The sequence below is a fragment of the Schistocerca piceifrons genome, chromosome 2, assembly GCF_021461385.2.
Source record: "Schistocerca piceifrons isolate TAMUIC-IGC-003096 chromosome 2, iqSchPice1.1, whole genome shotgun sequence".
NCBI lineage: Eukaryota > Metazoa > Arthropoda > Insecta > Orthoptera > Acrididae > Schistocerca > Schistocerca piceifrons.
In genome coordinates, this window is record NC_060139.1 from 715,906,962 (window position 1) to 715,934,900 (window position 27,939).

The following is a 27,939-nucleotide window of genomic DNA, read 5'->3' on the forward strand; positions in this document are numbered from 1 at the left end:
AGTGGGTCAGGTTAGGGATAGCGGTTATCACTGAAACAACCGGTTTTCGGTAAAGTCATTGTTTTGCCACGCCATTTTAAGCTGACTGTTAAAACCGCTCAAAATAACTGTTTTATTAAAAACCCAATTTTCGGTTTTACAGTCCTGTTGTTTCCTGTGATAACAGCAGAAATCGAACAAATATTGAAAAATGTTGACGCACTCAGTTTCAAGATACATAGGGCCAAAATATTAAATATAATATGCAAATAAAAGAAAGCTTCGTGCGTCCACCATTCGCCGCTTTTCTCGAAAAGTATTAAGTGACTGAATACTACAAAAAATCACCCAGCATTCTCCGTTTGATTCGAACTTTTGAAACTCTCCTCCAAAGTTTGGGCATTACGAATAGTCAGTGCTAAATGATGGAAACTGAGGCTAAAGAACTTTTATTTTTAGTGTTAATTTCTCCGTTCTCAAGGGCTACAAGGAGACAAAGGCGTTTTATGCAGGCACAAGCAGTAGATCAGCTGCTTTCTGTATTTATTGTATATTTTGAATAAATTGTTTTTAAGTTTTTAATTTATTGCCGTTACTAAAATTACCTTCCTCTTTATTATTTCATAGAAATGACAGACAGTTATTTAATAATTTAAAGGAAATAGAGCATTGTATTTCACTGCTACGTCACTTCGAAAAAATATTTCTAGACGAGAATTGGTGCGATTCTGCAGTACAACAGATAACCGCAAGAGCGGCGCGTTTCGTCGCAGGGTTATTTGGTAAGCGTGATAGCGTTACGGAGATTTTTAGCAAAAGCAAGTGGCAGACTCCGCAAGAGAGGCGCTCTGCATCGCGGTGCAGCTTGCTGTCCAGGTTTCGAGAGGGTGCGTTTCTGGATAAGGTATCGAATATATTACTTCCCCCTACTTATACCTCCGGAGAAGATCACGGATGTAAAATTAGAGAGATTCGAGCGCGCACGGAGGCTTTCCGGCAGTCGTTCTTCCCGCGAACCATACGCGACTGGAACAGAAAATGGAGGTAATGACAGTGGCGCGTAAAGTGCCCTCCGCCACACACCGTTGTGTGGCTTGCGGAATATAAATGTAGATGTAGACTTCTGTATAGACCACACTGCCCGTTCACGTGTATCTTAAGCCGCGACACACTGCAACAGGGACATTACTGCACCGATTGTGCTATGTTTCTGTTACTCGTTTCTGTCGGCATTGTTATTAAAATAACACTGATCATTTTCCCCATTTTCTCTAATAACGCTATATTTCAAAACAACGCAAATTTTACGAATAAAAATTACTCCTTTTTAAAACAATGTTTATTAAAGAACAAAAATTTTAGCACTTCTGCTAAGGCTAATTTATATTTCGCTTTCCTTTAACAACTTCGAGATTCATGTCCGGGCCTCCGAGTTAGATTTCCCGTAGTTTCCGTTAATCACTAACAGAGAAGTCTGAAATCGTTCCACTGATGAGACCACTGCCGATAAGTTATCCGTCCATTGTTCAATGCAGCTAACGGCTTTTATTCTGTCAGCTTGTGGCGGAAGTAAATCTGTGGCCGAAGCGACCTCTGAATAGTTTGAACAGATTATGTTGACTGTGTGTTTATGCTTTGAAAGTATGGACACATTAATAAAACGATATCATACCTGTATTTATCTTTGAATTATTACCCTTCAGTTACAATGCATTAGTTCTTGTATGCTATATTCTAAATTCTTGATTGCAGATAAATTTCATCTCATCATATTTATCTTCCGGCAATACTGCAGACGGAAATTTAGTAATGCAGCATCATAGTTACTTTCTTGGTAATGAGACAATAATTATAAGAACTCTTGGATATTTTGTAACATAGGAGACTATTTATTAAATTTTACAAAGACATTTGGATAGACCATAAAAGACTCCTTTCGTTTATTTATCTGGTATGTAGAAATTAAATACCTCTTACACACGACTGAAGTGGATGTGAATTCAGCTAAAGAATCACATCACAATAAAGTAACGCACACTAAACGTAGCATACAGTTTTCGTGCTACAGGTAAGAGAGCGCTGTTCTCTGATTCTCTGTTAAACACGCATTGATCAAGCAGCGTCGTTTCCGAATTTACGCACGCTTATTACTTCGTTCTGGTTGGAAAAGAAGGTTTTTGAAGGCTGAAGAAGCTAAGTTTCAACACAATCACTTTTATTTGAGTCACAAGCAGCATTCAGGTAGCTTGTACGCTGCCAGATCAGATGCATCCGGACATTTTTGTATCATTAGAGGTGAATCCGTCAGTATTTAATGAGGAGGGGAGTACTGCGTTGGCGGCCAAGGTGGCCGAGTGGTTCTAGGCGCTACAGTCTGGAACCGCACGACCGCAACGGTCGCAGGTTCGAATCCTGCCTCGGGCATGGATGTGTGTGATGTCCTTAGGTTAGTTAGGTTTAAGTAGTTCTAAGTTCTAGGGGACTGATGAGCAAAGAAGTTAAGTCCCATAGTGGTCAGAGCCATTTTTTGCGTACTGTGTTGTCGGTAGAGAAGCAGAAACAGCAGAACGGGTCGATCAGGAGAGCTGAGTGACTTTGAACTTGGACTGGTCATTGGATGTCACCCGAGGAACAAATCCAGCCCTTCTAAAGCTGCCCCACTTGACTGTTGCTGACGTGACTGTGTACTGGGGACGCAAAGGAACAACCACAACTAAAGCAACACCAGGCGGGCCTCATGCACTGACTGACACAGACCGTCAAGTATGGCGGAGAGTGGCTGCAAGAATTCGCGTCAAATCAGCGGAAGGAATCACTCGTGGGATCGTGCTATTTGTAGCCCAGCCTACACAGTAACTGTGCATAAAGGGTAACAAGTATGTGGTACGATGATCGAGCAGCTCCTCATAAGCCACACAATTCTGTAGTCCGTGCTAAGTGACGCATTAGACGGCGTAGAGAGGAACGTCAGACAGAGAATAACTGGAAGCGAGTGGTTTGGACTGACGAATCACGCTATATCCTGTGGGAATCCGATGGAAGGGTTTGGGTTTGGTGAATGTCTATGGAAGGTTACGTGCCATCATGTGTCGTGCCAACAGAAATACGCAGTGGGTGGTGTTACAGTATCGGGGTGTCTTCCGAGGTTAGGGTGTGGTTATTGCGCCTAAGAAAACGCTAACTGCACAGGAACACATCTTACAGCACTGTGTACTGTGTACAGTAGAGAAACAGTTCGGAGACGATGAGTGTTAGTGTCAGCAAGACATAACGCAGCATCTGTGAGACAATGGTTTGCGGATAATAACGTTCCTGAAATGTACTGGGATACTTTGAATCCGGGGATGAACCCGCTAGAACACCTTTGGGAAGACATAGAAGTCCAAATTTGCTCCAGTCCCAAGCAACCAATATCACTACCGTCTCTAGTTTTGGTTCTTCATGCCATTCTTCTAGAGACATTCAGATACCTCATTGAAAGTGTTCCCAGTGAAGTTCAAATCTTCATAAAGGGGAAGGGTGGGCGCGCCCCTTTTATTCCTCTAATACACATATCAAAAAAAGTTTTGCATAACACTGGTTTCTCGAACTCCTGAAGATAGACGTTCACTGCGGATAATGTATCACAGTCACAGTCTCCTTGACCAGTCACTAAACCCGCCCAAAGATGCAAACAACCATGCATGAGCAGCGCCTATTAGACAGAGGTGGTCCGACAGCCGATCAGTTCCACTCATTCCACCAAGAAGGAGGTACACGCTTCGTGTTGTCTGTAGTTCAACCATGCCAAGACGGTCAATACCGCGATTTGATGGCGTCCGCGTAGTCACTTTGTGCCTGGAAGAGATCTCAACAAGGGAAGTGTCGAAGCGGCTCGGAGTGAACCAAAGCGATGTTGTTCGGACATGGAGTAGATACAGAGAGACATGAACTGCTGGTGACATGCCTCGCTTAGACTGCCCAAGGGCTACTACTGCAGTGGAAGATCGCTACCTACGGGTTAAGACTAGGAATAACCCTGACAGCATCGCCATCATGTTGAATAACACTTTTCGTGCAGTCACAGACAAACTGTGCGCAAATAGGCTGCAGGATGCGCAACTTCACTCCTGACGTCCATGGCGAGGTCCATCTTTGCAACCACGACACCATGCAGCGCGATACAGATGAGCCCAACAACATATCGAGTGGAGCGCTCAGAAATGTGCATCACGGCCTCTTCAGCGATGAGTGTCACATATGCCTTCAACCAATCGTCGGAGACGCGTCTGGAGGCAACTTGGTCAGGCTGAACGCCTTGTCGGAAATGTCTTCAACCAGACAATCGTCGGAGACAATTTGGAGGCAACCCGGTGAGGCTGAACGCCTTAGACACGCTGTCCAGTGAGTGGAGCAAGGTGGAGGTTCCTTGCTGTTTTGGGGTGGCATTATGTGGGGCTGATGAACGTCGTTGGTGGTCATGGAAGGCGCCCTAACGACTGTACGATACGTGAATGCCATCCTCCGACCGATAGTGGAACCATATCGGCAGCATATTGCCGAGGTATTCGTCTTCATGGACGACAATTCACGTCCCCATCGTGCACACCTTGTGAATGACTTCCTTCAGGGGAAAGACATCGCTCGACTATAGTGGCCAGCATGTTCTCCAGACATAAACTCTATCGAACATGTCTGGCGTAGATTGAGAAGGGCTGTTTATAAATGACGTGACTCACCAACCACTCTTAGGGATCTACGCCGAATCGCCCTTGAGGAGTGGGACAATCTGGACCAACAGTGCCTTGATGAACTTTTTGATACCATGGCACGTCGAATACAGGCATGCATCAATGCAAGAGGACTTGCTACTGGGTATTAGAGGTACCGGTGTGTATAGCAATCTGGACCTCCACCTCTGAAGGCCTCGCTGTCTGGTGGTACAACATACAGTGTGTGGTTTTAATGAGCAGTAAAAATGGCGGAAATGATGTATTTGTTGATCACTATTCCTATTTTCTGTACAGGTTCCGGAACTCTCGGAACCGTGGTGATGCAATACTTTTTTTTATGTGTACAGCTGCCCGCACCCTTTTGGTCAGAGTGAGGTACCCAAGGCCTTCGCCTGCGAACACTGATACCTGCATTACTGGCGTTGTCTGCAAGTTTCCCATGCTCCAGCTCTACCGGAGACACTCTCGTGACAGACACAGACGGCAAAAGTAGGATACGAATGGCGGACAGACGATAACAAGTAGGTTTGTTTCCCAAACACGTCGATCTGTTTTGAAGTGCAGCCCCAACTGGCATGTCGGGAACTGCGTCACTGTGGGAAGCACTACCTCGCCTCCGCGGATAACGTGCCATCCAAACAGTGAACAGACATCAGTATGTCTGGCGTGTATTTCAGACGACGAGAACGCCGCTCTCTGAAAATTCAGTCTACTGAGCAATTCCAAAGCAGAGCGACCACGCGGTTCCGGCAGCCGCCCGATCTTACTCTCTGTTCCAGATTGTATGACGCTGGTCCAACGGACAAAAACTTACTCCAAGGAGGCGATTTTTCTTCAGATGTTTTCTCACAAACGTGTTCTACATTGTTTACGTGGACTGTATTTTTCTTGTGTCTCCAGCGGCTCAGTACGTACTAATTGTCGAAGTTTTCAAGTGTTTCGTCCAATCAATATTGGCTACGAGAGTACAAGTTTTCGAGTCCTGTTTCACTAGATGCTACTGAGTATAACTGTTTTCCACATTTCATCCCTTGTTTGAACAGCGCTGATCCCGACCCCTTTCCAACAACTCGGCGTCACCAGGAGCTTCTGCAGCATACGTTGGCTCAGGCAAGGATAATCCTACCTCCGCCGTTTCAAGACTTCTGTGAGAAGACGTAGGCATGGGCTGCCTTCATCACAAGACTGGACAAACATTTCGTGGCTCCACACTTCGAGGTGACACACTGGTGCTCACGCCTACCAAGTTCTTAAACGTCTTAACCCTGTCATAAGTCCACGTACCTTACCTTTTCTCATTTACAGTTCCAACTTAGTTCCTATTATGCTTCACGTGACAATTTTTCTTTAGATCCACAACTGAACCCTTACCGAGGCGTCTTCCACAACGCATTTGGACTATTTCTCAGTGCTCATGCACACAAACACAGTCCTCCGTTGCCCCGTAGGGCTCTCTGCCAATTCTCAGTACTTATACGCACAATAAAAATTCCAAGGCGTCTTCAGCGATACATCACGATTACCTGCCAGTCCTCAGTGCCCCTGCGCACCATAAAAATTTCATGTCGTTCCCATTGATGTAACAGGGCTCCTTCCTGGTCCTTCACTCTTCCCATGTCCTTAATGCTCAACCGTGCGCTCCACTTTCTGTGACATCAGCCGTGTCGCTCCTTCTCCATTGCAACCGCGCTCTAAGCCCGCAGTGCTTCCGCTGCCATAGAGCTAACATATCACCTCCTTGTGCAACATCCATTTTGCTCCCAAGGCAACAAAACGGGGCGTACTGCTATTCTGTAAGGATGCTGCGGAAGACAACCTAATGGGTCCTGCCATGAAATGAAATGGCACTCTAGACCATCACTCTTGATTGTCGAGACGTATGGCGGGCGCCAGCCATGTTGGTATCCAACCGCTGCCCGAGGCGTCTTCAAACACGTCTTCGATCTGGAATGACAGTGACTATAGTAGGATTATCTTCAGTGATGAATCTCGCTTCGAACTGAGCCCAGATGACCAACGGAGACGTGTCTGAAGACGCCCCACATGGTGGTCGAACTGTAGCTCGCCATGTGGTTCAAATGGCTCTGAGCACTGTGGGACGTAACATCTGAGGTCATCAGTCCCCTAGAACTTAGAACTACTTAAACCTAACTAACCTAAGGACATCACATACATCCATTCCCGAGGCAGGATTCGAACCTTCGACCGTAGCGGTAGCGTGGTTCCACACTGAAGCGCCTAGAACCGCCTAGAACCGCTCGGCCACACCGGCCGGCCCGCCATATGGCCCGATAGCCAAGAATGATTATCAGTCGTGCCATATCTGTTCGTAATAGGTCCCCTTTGGTTGTCATCCGCTGCACCTTTTGTCTTCGTGCCCAAACCTTACCTTGGCCAGCAAGGTTGCCGTATCTCTCCATAATTGAGAATGTTTGGAGCATTATGGGTAAGGCCCTCCAACCACCTAGAGATTTTGGCGATCTAGCGCCTCAGTTGGTCATAATTTGGCAAGATATCCTTCAGGAGGATATCCACAACTCTGTCAATCAATGACAAGCTGAATAACTGTTTGCTGAAAGGCCAGACGTGGACCAACGCGTTATTGACTTACTCAATGTGTGAAGGTCTTCCTCTCGAATAAATAATGCAGATTTTATGAAATTATAATCGATTGTTTGTCTGTAAAAGTACATCACATCAACCGATTTCCGTCGCATTCGGATGATTTCTTGACTTTTTTCCCGTCTTAGAGTGTACTGTCTGTGAAGGCAACTTGTTTGGTATGAGTTCTTTATTTTTAATGTCGTTGTAGTAGCTTCACCTCCTTTACTCTTAATGATTTACGTAACTTAGGTTTGCGCTCGTGACTTTGTGCTTCCTTTGGCAGACACTCTGAAGGTTGATTTTGCTCGAAACATGTCAATACAAATTTTTTCGTGTATCTGATCAATTCATTTCAAGCGACTCGTATAGCAGTGATATAAGATGTGCTCTCAGTTAAATACAGTAACGTTTTCGTGAGTCAAGACATAACTCATGATGACTTTAATTTAAATATCTTTTTGCATTATAGAATGTTTATTGCGTTAGTTATATGGGTTATTCCATATCAAATAACCTGATTTCGGAACGTTGTCCTGTTCGATCATCTTCGATTTCTACTAAATTTTACCTGAACATCCACACATGTCCCCAATGAACACTGCTAAAATTTAGAGTTCATCGAAGTAATGGAAACGGAAATGAGCGTTTGGCGTCATTGGCCGGGAGGCCCCTTACGGGGCAGGTCCGGCCGCGTTGTCATTTGTTTGACTCCATGAGCGACTTTGCGCAAAGCAAGCGTGAACCTCTGGTGATTTTAAAGTGTTGAATCTCGGGCAGTTGTTCGTTGAAAGAAAAGAAATTCTGCCAACATTAGGCGTTCTCTTAAGAATAATAACGAAAACAATTTAACGAGCGATATTCAGCCAGCAAATTTTAAGCAAAGTCCCCCGAAAAAATCGGCGCCTATGAAAATAAAGAAGTTTCGCTTCTTATACCTCTACAGGTATGACGAACTTGGAACTTGGCATGTAATAACATAGCAATACAAAGTTCTCAAATATAAAGTTTCACTTATGTACCTCCTTTCAATACTGAATAAATTGAAGCGCATAGTTGAAGATTTGGCAAAAAGGTAAAAAAAAGTGGTATTTTCGTTTTGTGATTTTGCAAGAAACTGTGTTCTATAAAACTCTCGACACTGGACTTATTAGAAAGATCATGGTTTCAACCACAAAGAAAGTGTATTTGATTACGCAATCCGGGCTAATAATGCTAGATAATTTTAATTACAGTTGGGCGCGAAAATCGCGGCACGAAAAAAATGTAAACGTGGGATTGTTATATCTCGTAGAGAAAACGCATGCCAAACATGAAACTTAATGCGCAATAACTCGGTAGCACATATAATTGAAACATACAATTTCATTCGCCTTCTATTTTCCCATAAACTGCAAATTCGTCGAAAAGGTGATGATTTTTGTGGAACGGTGAAAACAGGATATATGTGACACTTCCCTTACAAATACCGTTCTCTGTTAAAGCTTTAAAACCAGTCTCATTCGAAACAACGTGTTTTAAGTCCCTCCCCCCTCCCATCTTCCCTCGGAACATCGCATTTAATATCCATCATGGGCTAACAATGCTACATAAACCGTGGCAAGGCAGTCGGAAAATCGCGTTGTGAATAAAATGTTAACCTTGTCTTCTAATATCTCGTTGATAAACATAAAACTTTGGACACAACAACTTAGCAACAGAAGGTTTTCCAATATAAAATATCATACGCCTATTGCTTTCCAGATTTTTACACAATCAGTTCAAACGTGATTTTAGTAAAAAACTACAAAAATATATCAATTGATTCGAAAGTTTCTAAAAATATAAACTGCAATATTGAGATGTTTAAACTCAAAATTGATATTATCTTTTGCTTGAACCTACCTGAGATACACCTACAGCTTGAAGATAGTTAGCAAATGGCTTTTAAAGCAAACAGGTACCACCACAAGGCTTTGGGGTGTAAATTAAGACAGAAAATTAAAGGCTTGTGAACCTAGATGAAGAAAACCACAGGTAGGGGGTATTGCATGTCCCCTAAAGCGACGGGGTTGCCGGTTCATATTCTTGAATGCAAAATGTCACCATGGACCAACACAATATAGTGAGATATTACTTGTCAGTTTAAAAATAGAAACCACATGCAACGATGCATGGACAACAGGTTGCTGCAGTAAGCTTCGTGGTATAATGCCATTAATCAATGAGTTATAAGAACTTTATTCGCAGGACCATTTTTGGAACTGTTTTGCCTCAATATACACTCCTGGAAATTGAAATAAGAACACCGTGAATTCATTGTCCCAGGAAGGGGAAACTTTATTGACACATTCCTGGGGTCAGATACATCACATGATCACACTGACAGAACCACAGGCACATAGACACAGGCAACAGAGCATGCACAATGTCGGCACTAGTACAGTGTATATCCACCTTTCGCAGCAATGCAGGCTGCTATTCTCCCATGGAGACGATCGTAGAGATGCTGGATGTAGTCCTGTGGAACGGCTTGCCATGCCATTTCCACCTGGCGCCTCAGTTGGACCAGCGTTCGTGCTGGACGTGCAGACCGCGTGAGACGACGCTTCATCCAGTCCCAAACATGCTCAATGGGGGACAGATCCGGAGATCTTGCTGGCCAGGGTAGTTGACATACACCTTCTAGAGCACGTTGGGTGGCACGGGATACATGCGGACGTGCATTGTCCTGTTGGAACAGCAAGTTCCCTTGCCGGTCTAGGAATGGTAGAACGATGGGTTCGATGACGGTTTGGATGTACCGTGCACTATTCAGTGTCCCCTCGACGATCACCAGTGGTGTACAGCCAGTGTAGGAGATCGCTCCCCACACCATGATGCCGGGTGTTGGCCCTGTGTGCCTCCGTCGTATGCAGTCCTGATTGTGGCGCTCACCTGCACGGCGCCAAACACGCATACGACCATCATTGGCACCAAGGCAGAAGCGACTCTCATCGCTGAAGACGACACGTCTCCATTCGTCCCTCCATTCACGCCTGTCGCGACACCACTGGAGGCGGGCTGCACGATGTTGGGGCGTGAGCGGAAGACGGCCTAACGGTGTGCGGGACCGTAGCCCAGCTTCATGGAGACGGTTGCGAATGGTCCTCACCGATACCCCAGGAGCAACAGTGTCCCTAATTTGCTGGGAAGTGGCGGTGCGGTCCCGTACGGCACTGCGTAGGATCCTACGGTCTTGGCGTGCATCCGTGCGTCGCTGCGGTCCGGTCCCAGGTCGACGGGCACGTGCACCTTCCGCCGACCACTGGCGACAACGTCGATGTACTGTGGAGACCTCACGCCCCACGTGTTGAGCAATTCGGCGGTACGTCCACCCGGCCTCCCACATGCCCACTATACACCCTCGCTCAAAGTCCGTCAACTGCACATACGGTTCACGTCCACGCTGTCGCGGCATGCTACCAGTGTTAAAGACTGCGATGGAGCTCCGTATGCCACGGCAAACTGGCTGACACTGACGGCGGCGGTGCACAAATGCTGCGCAGCTAGCGCCATTCGACGGCCAACACCGCGGTTCCTGGTGTGTCCGCTGTGCCGTGCGTGTGATCATTGCTTGTACAGCCCTCTCGCAGTGTCCGGAGCAAGTATGGTGGGTCTGACACACCCGTGTCAATGTGTTCTTTTTTCCATTTCCAGGAGTGTATGTGACATTGTTAGCCCACGTTGGGAATTAAAATCACTGTTCTGGGAGGAGGGGGGCTTAAAACTCGTTTTTGTTTCGAATGGGTCTAGTTTTGAAGCTTTAATACGAAATGGTATTTGCAAAAGATGAGTCACGTGTATCCTATTTTTACAATTTCACAAAAATCATCATCTTTTCGACGAATTTGTAGATTACTGGAAAATAATAGGTGAATGAAATTTCGCACACCACATCATTGTCTTAACGAGCTATTGTGTATTAAGTTTAACATGGTGATTCAAATTATCTGTCACTGTCAGCCCGCGTTTGATAATTAAGTACCCTTTCTTTACCGATTTTGATTCAAATTACATGGCATTGCTAGCTCTTAGTTTTGCGATTCAAACCGTGGTTTTTCTAATGAGCCTAGTGTGGAAAGTTGTACAGAACATAGTGTTTTGCAAAGTCAGGTCGAAAGTACCGCATTTTTGTCCCTTCTGCGAACTCTTCAACTTTGCACCTAATTTATTCAGTATTGGAAAGAGATACATAAATGACACTTTATATTTGAGAACCTTGTGTTCTTAGGTTACTAAATTCCAAGTTTTACGGTCGTCATATCTTTAGCGCTTGAGATATATGAAGCAAAACTTGGTTATTTTCACGGGCGTCGATGATTTCGGGCTATTTTGCTTAAAATTTTGTGGCTGAATAGTGTTCGTTAATTTTTTTTTCATTGTTATTCCTAAGAGAACGCACAGAAGACATAGAGTTGTACAAAATGGCAAAATTTCATTTCTTTCAACGAACCACTGTCCGAGATATATGAGCTCAAGGTTGCCAGAAATCCACGCTCGCTTTGTGCAAAGTCGCATGTGGAATCAAACAAATGACTGTTTCTAGGCCAGTATTGCTTCTGCCAACGTTAAACTTTACTAACGTTAATGGAGGACAAGTGCGAATGTTCACACAAAATGTCAACGACATGTGCGCTGGGCTGGGAGGCAAGCCTAGGTGAGTTGACACTCGTATTGAAGAGTAGCTGTAGCAGATTGAGTGGGCGCATGTCACATAGGCACACGTTTTGGGGAGTAACTGTTCGATGCCGAATGAATAAGAAAGCAAACAACATGTCAAAAGTAGAGCGAGTCAATGAACAGCTTATTAACATCGTCAAACGACCGTGCAATTTGCAAGCTATGTACGCCTAAAAGAATGTGAACAATATAACGGAAGTTCGATTTCGATGTCGGCTAGCAATGTTTTGGTAGAGTCTAAGACAAGCAGCGAGATGATGGAAGGTGTCGCGCGTCTGCGTGTGTGGCAGCGCGCGCTCGGACCATCAAGTATTACCGTGGCGTGGCGCGGGCTTGTGACAGCGATATTTCTGCTGGGGGCCGCGCCGCCAGTCCCACGAGCCTAATTTATATTTCACTGGGCGCCGGCCCCGCCCCCTGCCTGATCCGTCAAACTCCATTTGGCCTGACGCCCACTCCCAATAGCGCTCCCCTGATTGGCCGGCGAGCCGCTGCCCGCCCTGATTGCGCGGCTGGCGTTCTTTCCTCTGCCGCTGGCTGCCGCTCGCAGAGGAAAAGTCTCTGCTGCGATTGAGAGGATGACCGCCTTCCACCCAGTCACGGCCACCAGCCAGCTGCAATTGCGATCTTCTACACTGCTAGTCGCTACAGCTACAACACAGCAAAGACGTCAAAATCACGTGCTTGGTTACGCAAATGATTGATGTTTCAGATCAACCGCGCAAAGTACATAGCAGTACGCCATCTCTACTCATCACCTCAGGAATGATTACGCAGGTGGTATCTTATTCAGGTTTCGTATTTGGACAAGGTGATGTTACGAAACTTCCTGGCAGATTAAAACTGTGTGCCGGACCGAGACTCGAACTCGGGACCTTTGCCTTTCGTGGGCAAGTGCTCTACCAACTGAGCTACCCAAGCACGACTCACGCCCCGTCCTCACAGCTTTACTTCCGCCAGTACCTGGTCTCCTACCTTCCAAACTTTACAGAAGCTCTCCTGCGAACCCTTCTGGAAACATCCCCCAGGCTGTGGCTAAGCCATGTCTCCGCAATATCCTTTCTTTCAGGACTGCTAGTTCTGCAAGGTTCGCAGGAGAGCTTCTGTAAAGTTTGGAAGGTAGGAGGCGAGGTACTGGCAGAAGTAAAGCTGTGAGGACGGGGCGTGAGTCGTGCTTGAGTAGCTCAACTAGTAGTTGGTAGAACACTTGCCCGCGAAAGGCAAAGGTCCCGAGTTCGAGTCACGGTCCTGCACACAGTTTTAATCTGCCAGGAAGTTTCATATCAGCGCACACACCGCTGCAGGGTGAAACTTTCATTCATAAGGTGATGTTATGCCTTGCGTAAGGCTAAGTTCAGAGTTAACGCATGCTAACGCGCGATCAGATTTCAAGAGTGTCGATATCGAGCGATAGAGCGTGTTAGTCCCTGCAAATTCTCGCTCTCTGTTTCAGTTTCATATATTTTTGCTAGCGATTGTTCGAGGCGGAGCAACACTTTCATCTAAAATTGAGGCTATATTTGGAGCAATTTGTCAAGTATGCAGAGTTATCTGGATGGAAAGAAAAGAGGAGAAAAAATGGATTCAAATATCTCAAGGATAACAACGGTACGCAATGTTTCCTCATCACTGTATTCGAGCTCTCGATACTGAACATGTCGGAAGGCAAAATTTAGAACATTGTTCTTATACTTCAGTTACCTAGTCCTGTTTGCGGTGTGTGATTTTAACTATCGCTTTAACCGGGTAGACAATCACGCTTTTGAAAGAGACAGTGACTAAGGAATTGTCACATACTGTCTTCTATATGAAAAACGCACGGGGAAAGTCTTAGGACATATCGAAAGAAAAATCTTTAACAGATAACCACGAATGGCTCTTCCTCATTGGAAAGTAGCTGAAGAAGTATTTGGGCTGACAGAAAATTTAATGACACTCTATGGCGTAAATTAGCCAGTTGTAAACGAATTATTATTTAACTACGGGCGAATTTTAGCACGTAGGTGCGTTGAGTGTAGTTTTGGTATAGGTGTAATAAGTAGAGAAACCTACATCAGTGTCCAATGTGTCGAACACGATGTAAATGCTATTAAAGTACTTCTCAACTATGTTGGAATGACATGGATTTAAACACCAAGATATCTTCGAAGGAAATCTTTCAAGTATAAATGCTACCGACAATGGACGACCAACTGCAGCGGCGGATAACGTTATGGCTAAATTTGCTAACTATATTCCAACTTACTGACCTCTTTTTTACTTTGTCAATTAATAGCTCCGTGTCAATGTCCTCGCCTTCGCTTCACTCATGTTTCACAAAGTCCAACAAATAAAAAAGCAACAAACACACACAAAACACCTCTGGTCATGTCGGAAACGCGCTGTTAGATGAGCAGCACACATGTGATATTCGTCTTTCTAACTGTGCGTCAACGCACTTTTGTCTGCATCTAGAGACTTTTTGCGTAAACGCTGCGTTAACACGCGCGCATGTCATGGGTTGTAAGTTAGTTGTTGCATGTCTAAACGCGCGATTCGAAAACGCATGTCACATATCCCTCATGTGAACAGAGCTAAGGAAGAGAAACGTCTACCACTATGTGTCATGTTCTGACAGAGGGGAGCATGGCATATCAGGACTGCTGTTTATCACTCAGCGATATTGCTGCTCTCGTTGGTCGGGTAGCAGCGACTGTCATGCGCATACGAAATCGGTAGTTTCAAAAGGGTTAATAGCCACTTGCATGCAGGATCGAAACATTCCCACTTGGCAAGCATCCGAGAATACATAAATTTTGTCCTCTCTACTGTGCAGGATCGCACACGCACGGCACCTGGCTTCAGTCAAAAACTGAGCATCTATGCAGCAAGGTAGTGCGGCAAGGTACGTAGCACCATGGACTGTCAACGTGGCAGGTTCCCTCCACTTGCCGGCAGTGCTAGGCGCGCCGTCAACAGCACAGGGTACAGAGGTGGAACCTCGCCATCTTTTCAGACTAATCCCTGTTCTGTGTGGTGGACATACCCATGTGTGGAACCTCTGACGAGTATGAACATTGCCAGATGGCTTTCGCCATCGTCATACGGGCCCAGCACATGCAGTGCTGGCATGGGGTGCCACGCGATCACCTCTGTGACGTTATCTTTCAACGAGATAACGCAAGACCACCTTGCTGTCGTCACCCAGCGCGACACAGAGGGGTGTTGGACTGTTGATACAGCAGCACATTCTCCAGATCTCTCACCCATCGAAAGAATCTAGCCACGGATTGCCGCGAAGCTGGTATACCACCATTCGACAGCCTCTACGACCAATTACTGTGGTATGCATTTGAAGCAGCACGGAATGGCGTAATCATATCAGTAATCCAAGCTCACTTCCACTAGATGCACAGCCGAATTAGAGCAACGGATGTTGCTAAACGTGACAGCTCTATGTATTAAACTTCACACTCTGGAGACCCCCAAATCGCCTACAAACTTTATCATGCAGTCTTTCTACTTATTAGCCAATGGCCTTGCCACAGTGGTAACACCGGTTCCCGTCAGATAACCGAAGTTAAGCGCTGTCGGGCTGGTCTAGCACTTGGATGGGTGATCATCCGGTCTGCCGAGCGCTGTTGGCAAACGGTGTGTACTCAGCCCTTGTGAGACAAACTAAGGAGCTACGTGATTGAGAAGTAGCAGCTACGGTCTCGGACACTGACATACGCCCGGGAGAGCGGTGTGCTGACCACATACCCCTCCATATCCGCATCCAGTGACGCCTGTAGTTTGAGGATGACACGGCGGCCGATCGGTACCTTTGGGCCTTCATGGCCTGTGCGGAAGGAGTGTTTTTCTGCCTATTGTACACGCATAGCTCGTAAAATTTCATTATTTTCAGTTTTTCCTCTTGCAGTAGATTTAATAGCCAGCAGTGTAGTTATCTACAGGAATTGCAAAAAATAAAATTAGGATGATATAAACACTTCATGTCGGGATCTTGTTTTCTATTTCAGTATAACGAAAAATTTCAATTGCTTCCTCCTTGTGCTATCGGGAAATAGTATTTGTTTTCAGACGGCACTACATTGTGGAATATGTCAGTGTGCTTAGAACCACGATAGCCATATTGACCCTGGTTCGCATATAGTAGCAAATCAAAACGAGGGCTGCAATCGAAAATACTGCCAGTTGTGATACCCGTTATATGATACAGCTGTTAAAAGCAAAACATATCAAACCTTGTGACATACATCGTGAATTTTTGCCTGTGTACAGACCTGAAGTGGCCAGAAAAATAGTTGTGCCACAATGGTGTCCTTTAAAAATTGTAAGGACGAATTTCACTTATGATAACTTAAGTGGTCGTTCGTCTGCTTTCAGCAACGAAGTAGAGCAAAAAAATTGTGACATAATTTTCGAAATGGACTTCTCTCGACATCTCAGCTCTCAGTTAGCTTTATGCAAGGTTCATGGAGAGTTTTTCAGGAGATCAGAACCAAACAATGAGACAACAACGTGTACAGTGATCGACGGGTTCCAGAACCTCTGTCTGTGAACCGCAAAACACAACGGGTTACTGCTTGTCTGGAGAAGAGCCGCCGAGCAGATTCGCCTTCGGTAACGAGCCGTAGGTTTCCTACGCTGACCTGGAGACAAAATGGCTGTCAGTGATATGGAGTTATACTGCTTCCGTGACACACCAAGAAAAGCTTGCAAAACACTGTCAGACAAAGTTAATGAGTATCGTTCTCTGGGACGCTAAAAGATGTTATTGATGTCGTTTGCAAAACTTAAGGACGAAAGTAACTTTCGCATGATATGCCACTATCAAGCAACATAGTTCGATGAAACTTGGACCATACATAGAAAGAACTGCTACGGTATCGTACAGAAAGTAACAGCGAGAAATACGTAATGTTCCACAACATTACTGAGCGCGTTACGCCATCTTGCTGACAGTACGGGTAATGTAACTGATGATGATAAACAAAAGGCCGAAATTCTAAACCTAGCTTTCAAAAACTCGTTTACGGTAGAGGACTGCAGCACCATTCCCCCTTTCAGTTATCGAACAAACGAAAGGATGGCTGACGTGGTGTTTAGTGTATCTGGGACTGTAAAACAGTTAAGATCCTTAGACGCCAGAAAGGCATATGGCCCAGACGGTATCCCCGTAAGATTTTATATTGACTGTGCTACAAATATAGCACCATTCTTATCCATCATCTATCAGAGATCATTGAAACAGTGGAAAGTTCCGCGGGATTGGAAGAAGGCCCAGGTCATAGCAATCTATACAAAAGGTTAGAAAATCGGATGCACATAATTACCGGCCAGTTTCACTGACATCGATTTGTTGTAGAATCATGGAACATACTTTGTGTTCAGATATAATGACCTTTCTAGACTCTGAGAAGCTCATCTGCAGAAACCAGTACGTTTTTAGGAAACAGCGGTCATGCGAGACACAGCTGGCCCTCTTTGTGCATGATATACAACAGGTTCTAGATACCGACTCCCACGTTGATGCCATATTTCTTGACTTTCGAAAGGCTTTCGACTCAGTTCCGCACTGTCGCTTGCTACAAAAAGTGCGCGCTTACGGTCTATCCGATGACATATGCGGTTGGATAGAATGTTTTCTAATAGATAGGAAGCAGTATGTCGTCCTGAACGGGGTGACTTCAGCAGAAACACGGGTAACTTCAGGTGTGACCCAGGGCAGCGTAATAGGTCCTCTGCTTTTTACGATTTACATAAACGATCTGGTTGATGGTATTAACAGCAGCCTTAGACTGTTTGCCGATGATGCTGTAGTCTACAGGAAAGTAGTATCACACGAAAGTTGTGAACAAATCAACGATGATTTGCAGAAAATAAATGCGTGGTGTAATGACTGGCAGTTTTCTCTCGATACTAGTAAGTGTAACCTACTGCGTATAACAAGGCGAAACTCCCCATTAATGTAAGAGTACAAAATAAATGCCCATTCTTTGGAAGCGGTAACGTCCGTCAAGTATCTGGGTATGACTATTCGAAATGATCTCAAATGGAATGATCAGATTACACAAGTAACGGGTAAGTCGATCTGTGGATTGCGGTTTATTGGTAGAATCTTGAAGCGATGCAGTCCTTCAACAAAGGAAATAGCTTACAATACGTTAGTTCGTCCAGTCTTGGATAATTGTTCGTCTGTGTGGGACCCTTACCAGTTGGGTCTGATTCAAGAGATTGAGGAGGTCCAAAGAAGAGCGGCAAGATTCGTGAGTGGTACATTTAGCCATCGCGAAAGTAGAAAGTTTGAAGTGGCACACTCTTACAGATAGACGGCGCGCTAAACAGAAGGAGCTGCTCACTAAATTCCGAAATCCGATCTTCACCGAGGATGCATAGCATATACTATTTGTTGTGGGTTGGCAGGAGAGCCAACACCGGTTCTGAGAGGAAGCCGAAAGGCATGCGTTTTAGCTCACGCAGGCTGGCGTGAGGTCTGGAACAGGACTAGGAAATTAGACTGTAGAAAAAAACTGACGTAGCTGGTGGAATACTTAACTTTAATCCATAAATGGTGAACGTCGCTCTTGACGGTACATGTTTTACAGCATCAATAATAACTGGTAATGGCGCCTTGCTAGGTCGTAGCAAATGACGTAGCTGAAGGCTATGCTAACTATAGTCTCGCAAATGAGAGCCTATTTTGTCAGTGAACCATCGCTAGCAAAGTCGGTTGTACCACTGGGGCGAGTGCTAGGAAGTCTCTCTAGACCTGCCCTGTGGCGGCGCTCGGTCTGCAATCACTGGTAGTGGCGACACGCGGGTACGACGTATACTAACGGACCGCGGCCGATTTAAAGGCTACCACCTAGCAAGTGTGGTGTCTGGCGGTGACACCACATTATTACCACCAACTTTCAAATCGCGCAATGATCTCCATTCAAAGATAAGGGACATAAGGGCTCGTACTGAGGCGTTCAGGCAGTCGTTTTTCCCTAGCGCGATCCGCGAGTGGAACAGAGGGGGGGAAATATGACTTTGGCACGAATTGTGCCCTCCTCCACCCACCGCTTGGTGGCTAGCGGAGTATATATATAGATGTCGATGTAGATCTCTCCTCTCACCATCTGATCGTTCGTCCATCACTCTCAAACATGATTGTTTTTGTAGTCCGGGTTTTTTGGTGTGGGAAGGCATAATGGTTCAAATGGCTCTGAGCACTATGCGACTTAACTTCTGAGGTCATCAGTCGCCTAGAACTTAAAACTAATTAAACCTAACTAACCTAAGGACATCACACATATCCATGCCCGAGGCAGGATTCGAACCTGCGACCGTAGCGGTCGCTCGGCTCCAAACTGTAGCGCCAGAACCGCACGGCCACTCCGGTCGGCGAAGGCATAATATTGCGTAGAGGTACTGACCTCTAATTCTTTGAAGACGGTACTCCTTCCCTCTTGCGTCTTTTCAGTTGGTGCATTCGGCCCTAACTTCATTCTTATGGATGACAATGCGCTACCGCATCGAACAGCGCAGGTGGAGCAGCTCTTGAAAGGAAAGGATGTCGGCGAATGGATTGGGGTGCCAATTCCCCCAGCTTAAACCCCATCAGGCACGTGTGGGATTCGTTGGGGAAACGTATTGCATCACGTGAAAGCACAACGACCAACCCACAGCTGTTACCGCACTGGTGGAGGAATTTAACCACTAAAACACCTTACCATAAAGACATCATTGTTTCACAGCAAGCATGGCTGTCCGAGGTGATCAGTCAGTCTATTAAGAATCATATAATGTCTAGGGGACCATCATGAAACATGGTGACTTCGTTGTAATTGTTGTCTTTGAATAAAATTGTCTTTCTTGTTCGTCTCATTGCGTGTTTTTTTACCTTCTCTCTAATACTGTAACAGTTCTTTCTATGGACGATCCAAGTTTCATCAAGCTGTGTTGCTTGAAAGTGACGCATCATGCCAAAGTTGCTTTCATCCTTGAGTTTTGCACATCAATGTACAATTGTACATGGTAAGATGGCTAAGACAGACCACTCAAAACATATCCAGAGCGTGTAAGTACATGGAGTCGCGGCTTTCACTAAGTTATAACGGACCATCGGACAATATGGCGAATTTTCTGTTTTACGCAAATAATTTCAGTGTTTATGGCTGTATAATTAAGACACTGGTTTTTGTATGAAACTGCACAATATACTTTTTGCTGTGACATTGGAAAGAGCCATGGAAGACTTCTTTAACAACATGCAGGGTGGTCTGAAACTCCCGTTACAGACTTGTAGGGCTTGTAGATGGGAGTGGGTACATTGTATTTTCAATAGGAACCCATGTCCAGAAACGTCACCCAACGAGACTACAGAGCGTCACAGTCATAGGCGCGGCCGTCTGTAAATGTACGTGTACACAGGGTGATTCCGTGGTGATGTTACAGTCTTTCTAGGATGATGGAGAACGATAAATGTATTAATTTGAAGTAAGGATCCCTGTACCTTAAACGAAAGAGACGAAAGTCATAAATGAAAACCGCTCTGATACCTCTGACAGTTGAATACATGTACCGGTTCTTGTGTTGCGAAGACTGTAGGGCTGGTAACTTTCAGTGTTGGTAGTATGGACAAAAACGAGAAAAAATGTCCAATAAACGTGGGCTCTAAAATGTATACCTCAGGAGCTGTGACCATTCCTTCAACTTGATTAACGTGAAACACATCTCCTCTACTGAGCAAGTGTTCATAGCTGTTAAGGTACGCACTTTAGAGACCACGTTTATTGGAAATTTTTTCTTGTTCTTGTCCATACTACCAACACTGTACGTCGTGAACATTAACACTTCAATATTTTATTTTTTAAAGACGTGTCCGAAGCGTATAAAGTCATAACGAATACACAGTTGTCCCAAGTACTAAGATAGTGGTTGCGTGTACTGTGTGTTATCTACTATGGTTTGAACAGCACATTAATGTAGATAACTGTATAAAATATCTTTGGGAACATATATCATCAGGTACAGTTAAAATTTAGTGCAAACATCTGTTTTACAGTGGCAGTAAATGATATGCACACAACATTGTTACTGAACACAATCACTTTGCAGTTTTCGTCTCGTTAAAGTAATGCAGTTAACAAACTCAATCATGTATAAATGTTGTGCTACGCTCTAGAGGCCTAATTGAAGGCAGAGTACAATAAATGCTCATAGCATTATCTTTGTAAACTGTTAGTTCAACGCACTTAGGTGAAATCATGTTGCTAAACACGTGAATCATTGTAAATAATATCTCCAGATTGCTTATGTAATTTGTTTTTAATATTACAATTCAGAAATGCGTCGAAAGTACTATATGATCAATGATAGTCTCAAGCGATTGTTTCTAATTACTTATTGTGGAAACTTCTGCAAAAATAAACGTCATTTATACGAATTCTTGTTTTTTACAAAACTTATTCAAATGCCAAAGTGCTCTTACATCAGTTTTATGTAGCCATGTTTGTTTTAACTTATCGATGAAATATAAGCTCTCATACTCTGTCATACAGTGGTAAACACAATCTAGTACACCCCTTGTGATTGCCTGGCATTCCTGCAATCTACAGAGGTTCGCGCGTGACTCTCATCTGCGATAGTGTTTGTGGCAGTTCTGATTTTTGTTTTGTGGGAACTTGTATTAGTCTTTTCTTGTTCCAGTGCTACAAAACAGAGTTTTTTTAACGTAGAGGACCTCATCATCGGGTAACACAAATCATGATTCTCGTATATTTAGAGCTTCTTTGGAAGAAATCGCTGCTTGAAGAGACCTATACTTCTGTATTACATTAGTCAATATATTGTTGAACTGCTTGGAATGGGATTCAGTTCAGTCGCTGACGTCTCACGAATATTTTTCGATATTATATGTTTTTAATATAGTAATAGACATATCTGAGAGAAACATCGGGAAAGCCCTTCTTATATCTACTTTTCTTTGGTAGGTCAAGTCATCCGAACAGAAAATGGTACGACCCGTGCGAAGTTACAAAACAGAACACCAAAGTGCGACACACAACGACAACTTAACATGCAGCAGCATTCGTCACACAATGAACACAAATGTCTCCTCAATTTAAGTGGCATAAATTTAGATTAATTTTTAATATTAGGATTTTACTTTCTGTTTTTATAAATATAAACAACGTTTTATAATTCTACTCGTTGTTTTACAACGTTTTAGAAGTTGACTTACTAGTGTCAAGGTCATATCATATGTGGCTTACAGGTTGCAGTTACGAATGAGATTTACATTATGCTATGAAGCACTAAAATTTCTTTCATTTTTCTTTGTTTTTAGTTCCCACAGATTTCCACGAAATTACGTAAGGTTCTTTTTATCGAAATGTGATTCATCTATTGAAATATGGGCAGATATATTTAAATGTTTTGTAAGACGTCTTAGTCCTGTTTCTGTTCTGTGGAAGAAAGAGTGCATTTTGAAAGGAATTTGTTGGAGTTTTCTAACACTACACAGATGGCGTGTTGAGAAATTACTCCGTTGATATTACAACACACAACTAGCAAAACAACATAAGCGCAAACCATTGTCGCCCATATAAAGCGGTGGCTGTACGGATGCAAAACACAAACACACACACACACACACACACACACACACACACACACAGCACAGAAGCAAAGCTGCACAAGAAGCGGACACCACACACATGCACGCAGCCTGCATGAACACACACCGACATAGACATAAGCCAGACATTGAGGTCACACACGTACAGTTCACTGGTAAACACCGTTGGCGTTGACAGACTGATGTACAACATATTAACGTAGATAGAGGCATTACCGTACAAGCTTCTCTGAACCCGATACATTTACTCATTTTAATGGCTACACAGATAAAAATGTAATAAATAATAAGGTGAAGTTTTATACTTAAAATTAGTTAATTGAGATTCATTCGTAGGTACTTACGGCTAAAGGGAACTAAAGGGTAAGGCATTGTGAAGCATCCGAAGATTTATCCCGCAGGGGAGCTGCATTGCCTAACAAATCGTATGTCCCACTTCTTATGCCGATGTTTCAGAGAAACAGAACGCAGATATTTACCAATAAAACATACAATAGCCATAGCTGCACATTTAAAATGTATGCTTGTAAACATAACCGGGTACTCTCTGAAGTTGCTGCTTTTACCGAGACAGCGTCTGAAGTATTACAAGGAAATTGTCCTCTCTCATCGTCATCAATCACTCACCCCTCCAAATTTACATCTTAAAAGGCAGGACCTTAATGATTTCTTACACGATCGACTTGTGCCGGAGTGACTTCGTTTTTATTTCGTTTTCGCCCAGTGCTCACAGTCCCAGCCTACAAGTGAACTCTGGTTAGGAACAGTAAAATAACGAAATTATTAAGGAGCGTTGCGAAGATATATGCACTGGTTTATAAATTGCAAAGATTAAAGTAAAAACGCAGAATTAACTCTGAACGAAAAATGGTGGCACTCATTCCTTTTGTGTCAGCACTTCACAGCGCACATCTGTGTATTTGGAAATAGAACGGTAATTGGTGCTGTGAACGTGTGGTACTCTGACAAGTGAGATAAAAAGATTGGCGCACTAGATGCAATCGTGGTGAGCCGCATCAAACCAGTCACACTTTACACCAACCTCTTCCTCCCCTCTCTTGCCTCCCCCCCCCCCCCCCTTCCCACGAATCCCCCGAATCCCCCCGCCCTCAACTAGGGAACTCAACACGAAGGAATTATATCTTCGCATCATACGGACGACGAATTGCGATGGATGGCCAGTTTCACTCTAGGGCTAGGCCAAAAAGAGAGGTGGCGGAATTGGTAAACATTTGCCGTTCTATTATTTATCGAGTATGGTAACAATCTGTAATCACAGGTTCGGCATCGACAACGTTCGGTCATCGCCAGTTAATTATTGCAAAACACGGGAAATACTATTGGCTCTTTTTACACACATAGTCAAGGTGCGCTCCAATTGTAACCACTATCAGCGTGATACATCGAATTCTATATATGAAAGGGTACATATAGGCGATATGTGCGCTCTTCACTGCAGGACATCGGCAGATAGCTATTGAAGGGGCGCTTCCTTCGCATATGAGTCTCTGAGTTACTTAAATAGTTACAGCAGCCGTGTTATTTCCTAGCGTGTATTCGTATATTCTCTGTAGGACGCACAGACTTGCTTGAAATTCCACGTACAACTGTGCCGGCACTGGCAGATGCACTTTACACGCGTGATGCTTAAGTTATGACCTCCTGTAGTTGCAACCCTCTACCACCTGGGACTCAGACTGCACAGGAATATCTGCAACAGCCGTCCGTCCATCTGGTGGATGGCAAGGTCAGTCTCCGATCCTGAAACCCTCAGCAACCAGTACAACAATCAGTTGGGCTAAGGCAGTTTTGAAAGGAGAACAGAACACAATTACTACGCGGATCTTGGTAGTTATCTTTGCTTTGCCAAACTGAACTACTCGTTTTGCGCAATTGAAACACGTTCTGAGTTCTGACCGACGTTGTAGTCTGGAACGATTTATTACGTTTTATTTATGCTGCGTCATGAATTCAGTAGCTTATTAAAGTCGTCAGCACACAGACCGTGTTTTCGAAAGTTGAGCATTGATCGTCCCGAGTTTCTGACGTCATAGCGCAGAAAAAGCACATTGCGGAGTCTTTCCGAAAGTGCAGAAGGATATCTAGCGTGACAGATATTCTAAACGTCGGTCTCAGCGTTGCCCAATGAAATGGCAGAACGCTGGGCACGTCACATGCCCGCCGTTTCTCTTTAGTACGGAGTCACACGCCAATTGGCATTCATTATATATACACACATCAAAAAAAGTTTTGCATCATCTCGGTTTCGAGAGCTCCGGAAGCAGTACAGAAAATTGGAACAGAGATCAAAATAAACATCATTTACGCCCTTTTTATTGCTCATGAAAATCACACATTGCAAATTTTACCACCATACAGCGAGACCATCAAGGGTGGTGGTCCGGATTGCTGTACACACCGGTCCCTCTAATACCCAGTAGCAAGTCCTCTTGCATTGATGCATGCCCGTATTCTACGTGGAATGGTATCGAAAAGTTCATCAAGGCACTGTTGGTCCAGATGGTCCCACTCCTCAAGGGCGATTCGGCGTAGATCCCTCAGAGTGGTTGGTGAGTCACGTCATCCACAAACAGCCCTTCTCAATGCATCCCAGGCATGTTCGATAGGGTCTATGTCTGTAGAACATGCTGGCCACTATAGTCAAGCGATGTCTCTCCCCTGAAGGAAGTCATTCACGATGGGGGCGCGAATTGTCGTCCATAAAGGCGAATGCCTCACCTTCCATGACCACCAGCGGCATACGTCGGCCCCACGTAATGCCACTCCAAAACAACAGGGAACCTCCAGCTTGCTGCAATCGCTGGACAGTGTTGTTCAAATGTGTGTGAAATCTTATGGGACTTAACTGCTAAGGTCATCAGTCCCTAACCTTACACACTACTGAACCTAAATTATCCTAAGGACAAACACACACACCCTTGCCCAAGGGAAGACTCGAACTTCCGCCGGGACCAGCCGTACAGTCCATGACTGCAGCGCCTAGACCGCTCGGCTAATCCCGCGCGACACTGGACTGTGTGTCTAAGGCGTTCGGCCTGACCGGGTTGCCTCCAAACACGTCTCCGACAATTATCTGGTTGAAGGCATATGCGACACTCATCGATGAACAACGTGATGCCAATCCTGAGCGGTCTATTCGGCATTTCTTTGGGCCCATCTGTACCGCGCTGCAAGGTGTCGTGGTTTCAAAGATGGACTTCGCGATAAACGTCGGGAGTGAAGTTGCGCATCATGCAACCTACTGCGCACAGTTTGAGTCGTAACACGACGTCCTGTGGCTGCACGAAAAGTATTATTCTACATGGTGGCGCTGTTGTCAGGGTTCCTCCGAGCCATAACCCGTAGGTAGCGGTCATCCACTGCAGTAGCAGCCCTTGGGCGGCCTGAGCGAGGCATGCCATCGACAGTTACTGTCTCTCTGTATCTCCTCCATGTCGGAACAACATCGCTTTGGTTCACTCTGAGACGCCTGGACACTTCCCTTGTTGAGAGCCCTTCGTGGCACAAAGTAGTACTGTGGACGCGATGCAACTGCGTTATTGACCGTCTAGGCATGGTTGAATTACAGACAACACGAGCCATATACCTCCTTCCTCGTAGAATGACTGTCGGATCCCCTCCGTCTAATAGGCGCTGTTCATGCATGGCTGTTTACATCTTTGGGCGGGTTTGGTGACAGTTCTGAACAGTCAAAGGGACAGTGTCTATTATACATTACCCACAATCAATGTCTATCTTCAAGAGTTCTGGGAGCCGAGTTGATGCAAAACTTTTTTTAGATGTGTGTGATATGCCGCTTCTAATCATCAACAAATTGAGGATCTCTTGAAAACCCGTCGTTGACAGTAGGATTTGTTCTAATAAGATGAGGGGAAACGTCATATTGGTGATTAAAGTATTATTGCAACTTGATTATTATGAAAGCAAGCCGTTTCAGGCAACGACACAATGACGATCCATCAGAAAGTCATTGTTCTTGGTACAATTTGTTATAATTAAACGTCAGTTAATAACATATCCACAATTAAAGCTGTCAGGAGTTGGCAAGACGCCAAGTAACGTCAAATGAGGATCATGCCCCGTATACCGCAGTCATTAGAATCGTAGCTATATAAGGTGTCGGCTGATGTGTTGCTGGTTCGTGTCTCACTGGATCCAAAAATATTTTCAGTAGCCCTTGTGTTTGCCAATAGAACCTGGTACTTTCATATTAGTTTAATAAAAGTATATTCTATAATATTCGATGTTATGTAAGCGTAAGTGCGCTCGTTCTGACAAGGGAAACTCCCCCTCGCACCCCAGACGATCCAATCCGTCGGATTTAGCGGTAAGATGGCGCAGTGGATAGCACGTCAAAAACTGAACATAAATCAAGAATAAGAACAGCAACTAGGTGTACTGAACTGTGTAAGACACCGGACGGCCCAAGCTCAAGATATGTAACATCCAGCGAAATGGAATAGTCAAGAAGTCGTGGTCATGTCACGGTATTCGAATACGAAAGGGAAGATCCGTGTTCAGATCTCTCTTGTGCACCATTTTTTCTACAAAATTATGACCTGTCCGTCAGTTCACTGACGTGTCTGTTCATTGTATTCAGATTTTTGTCTGTATCGCAGTGTAACAGATGTTTGTAACAGTGAGGTGTAAGGAAGGGACCTCCAGACGTACGTACCTCCTACTTGTTCCACACAAGTGCCACATGTTATGATTCGTGCGTTCCGTTGTGGAATTTTTGACTTTTGAATTCCTTTGTTGTAACATAGTTCACGCCTGTTTATTTGTTGTTTTAATTTCTGTGAGAGGTGTATGTGGCATTTCGTCTGCTCCCACCATTCATCACATTTACTTGTGACGGTAATATATTCTTACCACTTGATTCATGTGGCCGAGCGGTTCTAGGCGCTTCAGTCTGGAACCGCGCGACCGCTACGGTTGCAGGTTCGAATCCTACCTCTGGCATGGATGTGTGTGATGTCCTTAAGTTAGTTAGGTTTAAGTAGTTCTATGTTCTAGGGGACTGATGACCTCAGATGTTAAGTCCCATAGTGCTCAGAGCCATTTGAACCATTTTGAACATGACTCATATTCTGTAACCAATGTATAGTATGAAAATTTCCAAGACTACAGAAAGAGAACAGATACGTCGACTTGGCGGAAAGCCCATAATTTTGTGCGAGAAACAAGGGAGACGAAGGGGATTTGAACACAGATCTCGCGTGCTGCAGTCCAACACCGTGACCACACACCACGACGCCGTGATTCTCGACTTCTGCTAGATGTTGCACGTCTTCACCTTTGACCGTTTATTGT

General features: G+C 44.6%; 1 protein-coding gene and 1 pseudogene across 1 annotated transcript in view; one reads left to right on the forward strand and one right to left on the reverse strand.

Moving 5' to 3' along the window:
- The window catches only part of LOC124777888 (cubilin-like), a 1,273,816-nt gene that overhangs the window by 219,302 nt on the left and 1,026,575 nt on the right, over window positions 1-27,939 (reverse strand). The gene's annotated exons all lie outside the window — the stretch shown is intronic.
- On the forward strand, window positions 15,502-15,619 carry LOC124778220 (annotated as a pseudogene).